Below are 11,530 nucleotides of genomic sequence, written 5' to 3'. Positions count from 1 at the left end.
ATATTTCCATACAAAAAGGCTAATAAAGTCTGGTACAGCAAAAGGTTTGTACCTCTGTAAGGTCTTTCTCAGAAGAATCAGACATTCATTAAGGTTTGTGGGGGGGTTTTGCCTTAATATGAGCAACACCTATAAGATTCAGTGAAAATTCTTAGCTCTAGAATATTCACCAGAAAATTCAAGGAAAAAAAAAAAAACATGGCAGTTTTTCCAACCAAAAGCTCTAAAAACTTGGTATTCCTGATAACCTAAGACAAAGTCTCCATCCAATAACCAGGGCAGAAGTCAAAGCTGACCACATTTGGTGGAGAATCAATTGGATGCTAAATATAAGCAACTTCAGGTGTATAACTCTTATAATTTAACGAAAGATATGGGTTCTTTTCTGTGTCCAGATAGATAGTGCCAATCACATTTAAAAACCTCTAAGGAGGGGAGGCAAAACTTCAGTATCTTTGCTACATTTTCAAGTTTGAAAATGGGTGACTGTTCACATAGTCTTAACTTGAGATTGATTTCAGGAAGTGGAAATTTCAGTTTAAATTAGAAGTGGTTTCTGTTGATGAGGTCTTCCACTTATCATTCCATTCACCACTGCCTATCTTAAGCGGCATGGCCTCTTTGTTTCCACATTGTCCTTTGAGGGTGATTTATGCATTTTCTGTCTTTTTTTCCCCCAGCTCCAGATTTAAACTTAGCAAGAAGAAGGTAAGTAATAAGAGCTCTGGAGACCACCTGGGGCAATGTTAATTTGTTCTTGGTTAATAAAAGTTTGACTCACTATTTTCTCCTATTTCCCCTCTCCTTTGCATCCTTTGCACTCCTCTTGCCCTCCAAATGATGACAGGGAAGGAAACTGAAGCAGCTGGTCTTCCTATTTTCTGTAATTTTGAAGATACTAACAATTAGGCCTAAATCATTTGTAATCCATCAAGATTTTACTTAAAAAAATGCCCACATGTAAAATGTCTATAATGTGCTTGAAAAGTTTGTTGAAATAATCCTTATCTTTAAATTCATAAAAAAGCTGACAATTTTAATTTCTTTTGAAACGAGTACTCCATTATTTGTCCCTTGGGGGATATTCAAACGGGATTTTTTTCTATTATTCTCAAACATGGTTTCTAAAATTTTTATTTACAGCTTTATTGAGATATAATTCACAAATAATAAAATTCACCCCCTTTTAAGTATATGATCCAGTGTTTTTTTTTTAAAAAAATATTCAGTTTTGAAACCATCCCCACTATCTAATTCTTGTTTCTGAATTTGAAAATGTCACTTGCAGATGACATGAATTTTGGAAGCTTTCATAAAGATAGTTTATTTTAGTACTCATTTCTTCTTTGTTATACTGATATTCACCTTAGAAAATTGAGCTATAACTAGCAACATCATATTGCCTAAATTATTGAGTAGTGAGAAAACTACTGCAGCAGTTTCTGATGCAGAAAACTGCATAGATACACTGCTGGACCTTTTGCAAATGTACCGAGAAAAACCTGGTGACAAAGTTGCAGACAAGGGTGGAAGCATTTTTACAAAAACCTGTTGTTTGTTAGCTGTTTTATTGAAGACAACGAATAGGGCCTCTAGTGTTCGAAGTAAGTCCAAAGTTGTTGACCGTATTTATAGTCTCTACAAGCTTACAGCTCGTAAACATAAAATGAATACTGAAAGAACACTTTATAAACAAAAGATGAATTCTTCTATAAGTACTCCCTTTATTCCAGAAACACCTGTAAGAACCAGAATAGTTTCAAGACTTAAACCAGATTGGGTTTTGAGAAGAGATAACATGGAAGAAATCACAAATCCCCTACAAGCTATTCAAATGGTGATGGACACACTTGGCATTCCTTACTAGTAAATGATAACATTTTCAGTATGTACCGTAAAAAATACTAAATTCTAGAATAGTACAATCTTTAAGAATATTCAATATTGCAGGAGTTGTCCTTTTTAAAAATATCTTAAGTTTTTATTTAAATTCCAGTGAGTTAACATACAACGTAATATTAATTTCAGGTGTAGAATTTAGTGATTCAGCAATTCCATACATCACCCAGTGCTCATCAGAAGTGTACTCCTTAATCCCCATTACTGATTTAATGCACCCCTCACCCACTTCCCCTCTGGTAACCATCAGTTTGTTTTCTGTAGTTGAATCTGTTTCTTGGTTTGCCTTTCTTTCTCTCCACCATGTTTGTGGTCTCCCACTTATCATTCCATTCAGATGTGTTTCTTAAATTCCTCTTGTGAGTGAACTCACATGGTATTTGTCTTTGACTTATTTCACTTAGCGTAAGGATCTCTAGTTCCATCCATGTTGCTGCAAATAGCAAGATTTCATTCTTTTTCATGGCTGAGTAATATTCCATTGTGCATGAGCGTGTGTGTGTGTGATCTATACATGCAGGATTTGTCCTCTGGTGCATAGGAATGTAGTGTGTATCAGGTGATAAATAGGAATTTGGAGCATTCCACAGCACTAATGCTTTATCGAATGTAGTATATGGTGACCTGTTGCTTTAATCAATAATTTGCATCTAGTCCCACTTGAGATTTGTCATTCCTGTCTGTTTCTTCTGGAGTGACACTGAACTAATTTCATCAATATCAGTTTGATATACTGAATAGAAGCAGGAGACACAGGCTGTCAGTCTTTAACAAGTATCACAATTTGTAGGACAGTTCAGAAAATGGTTCAAAGATGCAGTTAATCATTATTCCTTTCATAATAGTAAGTACTATGAGCTGTGATAGTTTGGTCATTGCTAAGTGTGATGCAGAATTCAGAAATCTTTTTTTTTTTTTTAGATTTTATTTACTTATTTGAGAGAGAGAGAGAGAGCACAAGCAGGGGGAGCGGCAGGCAGAGGGAGAGGGAGAAGCAAGCTCCTGATGCAGGGCTCGACCCCAGGACCCTGAGGTCATGACCTGAGCCGAAGGCGGATGCTTAACCAACTGAGTCACCCAGGGGCCCCCAGAAATCTTTTTCTTAGTTTACACGGGAAATATTCTCTAAAGAGAATAATATTAGCGGATATATATGGATGTGCTACTAAGACATTATATTAGTATATAGGTATTTACGCATGGGTTAATGTGGGAGTACTTCAGATGTGTGACTAGTGCAGTCAAGAAAAATACAATCATAATGAAACAGTAGAAACTGTACTAAATAAGCCATAACACTAAACTAATCTGTGTGACTGATAAAATAACAATGAAGTCATAATAATTACTGTAGTAATTCAGCATTATGTGCCAGGCATTTTTACATACATTGTAGCATTTAAACAGCACATGACCCTACAAGGTATGCATTAGTATCCTTTTAGAGATGAGAAAACCAAAGATTAAAGTTTATGACTTGACTAAGATCACCCAGGAAGTATACTGTAGAATCAAGATTATAAATGCAGGTGCATTTTATTCTAAGATCAGGTTCTTAGACACTTTTAAAGCAACAGACTTGATAGAGGTCATTTGAGGAGTCCTAGAAATGTAGAGTCATGTAAAGTTTTAGGTATTCTTGCCATGGTCATGTGTTTCTTTTTTTAAAGAAATTTTTATTTTTTTTAACATGTGTTTCTTTAATACATTTTTCTGGTTTTGTTTATGACTCCTCTCTTGTCTCCACAAACTTAGGAAATAAGTTCATATGGCAAATAAGTCCATCCCACACATTTTGTTTTTTATATTGGTGGAGGTATGTGTTTGAGGTCCATGTGGCCTTTTGGTTCATGGAGCATTTTCAAGAAAAGCATTTTTCCTTTATTCACCATCTGCATTATAGTTCAGCCCATTTACAACACTGTAAAGATCACTTACATTTTAAAATAAACAAAACTACTACTTTTGAAATAGATCACCCATAAGATTTATGTTCTCTTATTCATTTCCCCCTTTGGAGCTTAAATAGGTTAAGAGGTTCGAAGTGGCCAACTTTAACTCACAATGACCAAACAGCTGTGTTTTCATAGGAAAAAACCTGCTAGAGATGTTCAAGAAGATGGTGAATGTTTTTACTGAGACTCAGTTAGTCAGGGGTAGCAACAGGGAATGAATAATATTCAAGTCAAGAAATCATTTTTCTCTTGTATTCCGATTTCCTTTTATTACCTATTCTTGAAATCAGTGGGTGTGAGGATGAGCAAGCACAAATAAATATGACCTTTAAGACTGCAAAAAATGATTATGTTCACCCTTTGGAATCATATAAAATGATTATAATTTATTAATATTTCATTTAAAACACATTTAAACCTCCAGCACTGATAAATTGTCTAAGTGGATACAATATCGGAGGTTCTAAAGATTGTGGGTGGCTGATGTTGCAATAAGGAATACAAATAGTGATTTATTTTCATTTTTTAGTACTACTCATTTCATTTGAGGTCTGTGTGGCTTAAAAATACTTTCAGATACTTTATCCGAAAATATTTAATCACTTTAGGATTCAAAGAACATCGTTTCAAGGGCAGTGCTTTGAGCTTTTAGTTTTGAGAATTCTGAACACTGTTTTATCACACTTCCATGCAGTTGGAAAAATATTGTGAGGAATCTAGTTTATATTTTCATGCTTTAAATTCATAAATATTGCTAAGTTCATAATTCAGTTAAAATCTAAAGTGTGTATTCAACTATTTTAAATTTGCTGATTTTTCCATTAGCATTAAACAGCTGTTCTCCATTTCCACTAAGGATAAGACAAGAAAGAACAACACTTGCAACATGAAGGATGTAGACTAGCATTAGCGAAATCCTCCTATCAGCTTAGTAAGATGCTAGACAACATTATCAAGGGAGTTGTTAGTCATCTATGCCAGAGATTTTAAAGAAGTCAATGGTGTTTCTGGGAATGCATTTGGTGCAGTTATCAATTCAAAACAAAAAGAAGAGTGTAATAATTTCTGAAGTTTTTTTCAGCCCTATAATTCTATGCACATTTTCTTATAATAAATATCTTGCTTAATTGCAGTGTGTCATCATCAGAAATGGGAAGTGTAATTCAGGACAGCAAATACATTAACCTATACAGCTCTTTGAATGCACCAACACTACGTAGTTAAGAAGCCATTTTGAGAAAGGAATGTCCAGTTCCAGGTCTATAACCCAAACTTCCTACTGGACACTCACCAAAATACATGCATGTCTTACAGGCACCTCAAAACCCAAAAAGGCTTTTCAAAATCAAAATTATTTGTAATATTCTCAAATCAGTTGTTCATCTTGTGTTGATGTTTTTTCCACAAACCCAATAGCCTCAGAGAGAAAGGTGAGTCATGTGTGACATTGTCCCATCATCCTTTCCCTCATCCCAAATTTTCACTTGTTTCATGAACTCTCATATGCTTTCAGAAACATATCAAATCAGTCCCTTCTTCATCTCTAGTGCCACTGCTTCACTTTAGTAGCACGGTATATTTCTCCCTCTTTTTAAAAGAGATTATATTTATTTATTTGAGAGAGAGAGAGAGAGAGAGAGCCAGCATGCGCAAGTGAGAGGGAGGTGCACAGGCGGAGGGAGTAACAGACTCCCTGCTGAGCAGGGAGCCTGATGTGGGGCTCAATCCCAAGACTCCGAGATCATGACCTGAGCTGAATCCAGACGCCCAACTGACTGAGCTACCCAGGTGCCCCTAACATGGTATATTTCACCTAGAATATTACCACATAAGTTTCTGAGAACTTTTCCTTCTTCACTCTTACCTCTTAAAGGTGGTTCTCCACATTGCTTCCAAGGTGACTTTTCCAATATAGGAATTTTCTTTTTGTCTTTTTGCTGCTTAAAGTCTGGCAGTAGCTCCCACTTGCATGTATAGGATAAAGTTAAAAATCATTATTATGAGTTTAAAAATTCCCTTCTTGATCTAGCCTTTGACAATATCTCTGGCCCCATCTCTCACCCTTCTCTGTATAAAATTCACTCACCCAGTAGGAACAACTCATTTTCTTTCAAGGGGTCTGCTTGTTTATAGCCTATTCCTTCTGTCTAGATCTTCTTTGTCTGCCTGCCCAACCATTTTCCAATATAATCTCTTGGGTAACCAACTTGCCTCACTCCTGTTTTATGCTTACATGCTAACTGCCTCTATTACAGTACATACTGCATCATATTGCCATTAGCACTTGTTTGTCTCTATCACTAGACTGAACTGCATGGGGCATAGTGACAGTCAATATATAGGTCATATTTGTGTTTCCAGTATCTTGGTAGATCTACCACATAGCTGAAGTTTAAAATGCTTATGACTATTATTATCCATCAAGTGGAATTTGTCCAAGAGTAGGAGGGAGCTAAAATACCTCAACTCTAGGCCCATATAGTTTCAAAACTTTCTTTAAGTTGTATGTTAGTATTTACCCTTCTGCAAATGATCAACTTGAAGAAAAAATTGACCCCATTGTAGTGAAACTTTCTGAGGTAAAGCTGTAAATCGGGCTAGTTTCTCCCATGCAGTGCTTGCTTGGCTCTGGTTTTAGACATGACTCGCTAGTCTATGTCCAGCAAGCTATGCAATGAACTTTTCTGGAAGAACTTGTCAAAAATTCTAAGTCAAGAACATCTTAGAATGTTTGAAGACAAAGAATTAAAGTTTCTTACTACTCTACACATTTCAATTTTTTTAATTAATTTATTTATTTATTTATGATAGTCACACAGAATGAGAGAGAGAGAGGCAGAGACATAGGCAGAGGGAGAAGCAGGCTTCATGCACTGGGAGCCCGACATGGGATTCGATCCCGGGTCTCCAGGATCGCGCCCTGGGCCAAAGGCAGGCGCCAAACCGCTGCGCCACCCAGGGATCCCACATTTCAATTTTAAATTATATTATTTAATATTTTTCAGCTTTATTGAGATATGATTGACAAATAAAATTGTAATACATTAAAAGAGTACAACATGATGATTTGCTATATGAATACATTGAAAAAGGTTTCCCACCATTGAATTACTTAACACATCCATAACTTCACATATTTACTTTTATGTGGTGAAACAACTTAAGTCCCACTCTCTTAGCAAATTTCAATTATATAGTATTATCAACTATAGTAAACATTTTATACATTATATTTTCAGACCTGTTCATTTTAAAACTGAAAGTCTGTAGCATTTTACTGGTCTCTCCTATTCCCCCACTCCCCTCAGCATCTATTTCTGAGTTTGACTTTCTCAGGCTTTTCCTTCCTTTCATTTTTTCTTTCCTACCTTGTTTTCCTTCCTTCCTCCCTTTCTCCCTCCATCTTTTCATTCCTTCCTTCCTTTCTTTCTTTCTTTCCTTCCTTCCATCCTTCCATCTTTCTAAGATTCCATATATGCAATATTTGTTTTTCTATGCCAGGCTTATTTCATTTAACATAATACTTTCCATGTTGCTGCAAATGACGAATTTTCTTCTTTTTAAAGGCTGAATAATACTCCATCTCTCTCTCACACACACGTGTGCACACATGCACCACCCTCCCCCCCCCCATTTTCTTGACCCATTCATGTTCTGACAAACACACATAGGTTGTTTCCATACCTTGGCTAGTATGAATAATGCTGCAATGAACACGGAATACAGATATCACTTTGAGGTGGTTTTGTTTCCTTTAGATATGTACTCAAAAGTGAAATTGTTTTATCATGTGGTGCTTCTATTTTTAACTGTTTTAGGAAGCTCTATACTGTTTTCCATAATAGTTGTACCAGTTTCCATTTCCATCAGTAGTGTACAAAGGTTGTCTTGTCTTCACATCCTTACCAGCACTTGGTATCTCTTATCTTTTTGATGATACTAGGCACCCTAACACGCGAAGGTGGTATCTCATTGTGGTTTTGATCTGCATTTCCCTTATGATGAGTGATGTGGGGCACCTTTTCATGTACCTGTTGGTTATTTGAATGTCTTCTTGGGAAAAATGTCTATTCAAGTCCTTTGCCCATTTGTTAATTGGATTTTTTTAATTTTTATTTTTGCCATTGAGTTATGTGAGCTCCTTGTATATTTTGAATACTAACCCCTTATTAGATATATGGTTTACAAATATTTTTTCTCATTTCAAGGTCAACTTTTCATTTTGTTGATGGTTTCTTTTGCTGTGTAGAAGCTTTTTAATTTGATGTAGTACTCCATGTTTGCTTTTGCTTTTGTTGCCTTTGCAACAAAAAATTTGGATTTGGTTTTAAATCCAGAAACTCATTGTTAAGACCAATGTGAGGATGCTTTGGTGGCTCAGTGGTTGAGCATCTGACTTTAGCTCAGGGCGTGATCTTGGAGTCCTAGGGTCAAGTCCCACATCGGGTTCCCCACAGAGAGCCTGCTTCTCTTTCTGCCTGTGTCTCTGCTTCTCTCTCTGTGTCTCTCAGGAATAAATAAATATAATCTCAAAAAACAAACAAACAAAAAAACAAGACCAATGTGAAGGAGCTTACCCCTATGATTTCTTCTAAGAGTTTTATGGTTCCAGGTCTTACATTCTAGTCTTTAATACATTTTGAATTGATGTTTGTTAGTAGTATCAGGTAGGGGTCCAGTTTCATTCTTTTGCATGTGGCTGTCCAGTTTCCCAACACTATTGAAGAGACTGTCTTTTTCCCATTGTATAATCTCAACCATTATAACTTTCTTTAAAAATTTTTTCTTGGGATCCCTGGGTGGCGCAGCGGTTTGGCGCCTGCCTTTGGCTCAGGGCGCGATCCTGGAGACCGGGATCGAATCCCACGTCGGGCTCCTGGTGCATGGAGCCTGCTTCTCCCTCTGCCTGTGTCTCTGCCCCTCTCTCTCTGTCTCTGTGTGACTATCATAAATAAATTAAAATTTAAAAAAATAAAAATAAAAATAAAAATTTTTTCTTAATATAAAGCTAATATAACTAAATTATATAGTTTCATGAACCAGTGGCCTATGGCCTAAGAAGAATTAATCTGAAAAAAGTCAGATTTTTACCAAATAAGAATTATAATAAAATTGGGGGGGGGAGTGATTCATGGAGTCATTTTGCAAATTACTTATGCTTATTTTCATAAAATGGACTTGTTACTCTGATAGTAGGAAGGGAATTTGAAATTTTGATAGGTCAATTAGCCATATAAGGTAATTTGGTCCCTTTTGTAGCAATCCTATAGGTAGTCTGATGAATTTTCCTATTTAAAACAAAAACCATATCATTAATCTCACTGGAGTGTTGCATCTCTGATGAATTGTCTTTTTTTTTTTTTTTGATGAATTGTCTTTATAGTCTGTGCTAGATTGTGGTCAGTGGTGACTTGCTGGCTACCTCAGGAGGCAGCCCATTTGTTTTTACTTTCATAAGATGTTTGCTCACACTGAGTTGTCATTTCACTTAATACTAGCCTCTGGAGCTTCACAGAGTAAGCATATTCCTTCTCTTATATTGTAGTCAAGTTATTTGAAAATGGGCATCAAGTGTCCCCTAAGTTTCTTTTCCTCACACTAAACTTTGTAGAATTTCAGTCTACTCACAATCTTGGTTGCCTGCTTCTGGAAATACTTGTTTTTAAAATATGATGCAAAAAAATTGCATATGATACTGCAGATGTGATCTGACTATCTTGTGGTACGACTCTGCAACTCATGATCTGGATACTTTATATATGTAACTAAAACCTAATTTTAGATTAATAGTTGGTAATTGTATGAAATTTTCAAAATAAATATTTGAATACAACTTGATTTATGTATGAAATGTAGGTCACTCTTACTAAGTTCCTATTTGAAGTCCTTTCACACTTTCTTACAAATTTTTTCCTTAAATCTGAAACTAATTAATTTCCACTGTTGCAAGTTCTGACTGTTTTAATCTGCTTTATAAGCTCACTTTAAAACTCCATACGCTTTTTTGATAAACCCTCCCTCCCCACTTTACCCATGTTCAAGATATTTTAGAACGGTTTTTGAAGTATTCCTGCTGAGTTAGCACCTAGTAAAAACTTTCCCATTATGGTATCAACAACCTGTAAAGGAGTAAATAAGAAGCTTAAGCAAAAAAGAATTTAAATGTCCAATAACAGTAAGCAAATGGCTACCGTATAAAGAAGTATTACGAGGAGAAGTTTGCTTTCTAATTAAAAATAGAGTGGGGACACCTGGATGGCTCAGCAGTTGGGCGTCTGGCTTTGGCTCAGGGCATGATCCTGGGGTCCCGGGATCGAGTTCCATATTGGGCTCCCTGCGTGGAGCCTGCTTCTCCCTCTGCCTGTGTCTCTGCCTCTCTCTCTGTATGTGTCTCATGAATACATATATAAAATATTAAAAAAAATAGAGTGAAAAGTAGCTTCCTAGGTTGAAACAAATTGTCATGAGGCAGTTTAATTCTTTTTTTTAGAGATGATTTTTTTTATTGAAATATAGTTGACATACAATACTATAGTAGTTTTAGGTGTACAACCATAGTGATTCGAGAATTATGTACATTATGAAATATGCTCACCGTAAGTGTAGTTGCCATCTGTGACAATACATTATTACAATATCATTGACTATATTTCCTATGCTATACTTTTTTTTTCCTTCTCGCTTGGAAATTTTATTGGTCCTGGGGAAAGGAAGGCAGGCAACCCCTGCTTTCTTCCGTTGGGTCCCACAACCCCTCATTAGTTCCCATTGCCATGGATGAGAAGGTTCATGTGCTTGGAGGAGGTCAGGAAGGCTTTGAGCTTGAGCTGGGCCCTGAGGCATTGAGGTAGGCCGAGAGTAGGGGGAAGGAGTCTAGGCAGCTGAGGGCCAGGACTTGGTGAGTCAGCAACAAGTCTGGCAGGTTGAAGTGTGCGAAAGAGATCCTGTTGCCCACAATGAAGTCTTCCCCATGGTTCCATGACAGTAGTCTCAAAAGGCTTCAGGTGCTCAGGAGTGCCTTCACATACTCCTAATTGTCTGACTCCTTGTTGGTGTAGATGAGGATGAGGTACTTGCAGTGGATATCATCCATGACAGCATTCACCATGTCCACCAGGGCCACCTCCCACTGGTCTTTCCCCGACAGACCAAGTGAGTGGCCCGAGTATCACAGGATGGCATTGGACTGGTACAGGGTAAGGTCTCCATCCTGGAACGTGGGCAGTTGCCTATACAGACAGGAGGCCTTGAGTGAGCCCTGCAGCTAGGTCTCCATGGTCACCACCTTCTCCTTCCAGCTCTGGCCCTGACCAGCCAGCAGCATGCACGCAGCTGTGAACAGGGAAGTAGACAATGGAGCAGCATGGTTGCTGTGCATACAGCAGTGGTGATCATGGTGGCAGAGCTCTCAGCTAGACTTTTTATCTCCATGGCTTATTTTCTAAAGATTTTATTTATTCATGAGGGACACAGAAAGAGAGAGGCAGAGACATAGGCAGAGAGAGAGATAGGCTCCCTGTGGGGAGCCTGATGTGAGATTCGATCCCAGGACCCCGGCATCACGACCTGAGCCAAAGGCAGACACTCAACCACTGAGCCACCCAGGTGCATCTTTACCCATGGCTTATTTATTTTATAACTGGAAGTTTGTACCTCTTAATCCCCTTCACCTATCT

The 11,530-nt window shown here is 37.3% G+C and overlaps 1 pseudogene; it reads right to left on the bottom strand.

Annotated features, from left to right (window-relative positions):
• Positions 1 to 10,612: 10,612 nt before the first annotated feature.
• Positions 10,613 to 11,178, bottom strand: LOC129518032 (glutathione S-transferase P-like; annotated as a pseudogene).
• Positions 11,179 to 11,530: the final 352 nt, after the last annotated feature.

This window comes from Nyctereutes procyonoides, unplaced genomic scaffold (genome assembly GCF_905146905.1).
Source record: "Nyctereutes procyonoides isolate TBG_1078 unplaced genomic scaffold, NYPRO_anot_genome, whole genome shotgun sequence".
Classification (NCBI taxonomy): Eukaryota; Metazoa; Chordata; class Mammalia; order Carnivora; family Canidae; genus Nyctereutes; species Nyctereutes procyonoides.
Note: the sequence above shows the minus strand (reverse complement) of the source record. Positions and strands in the feature narration are given on the sequence as shown.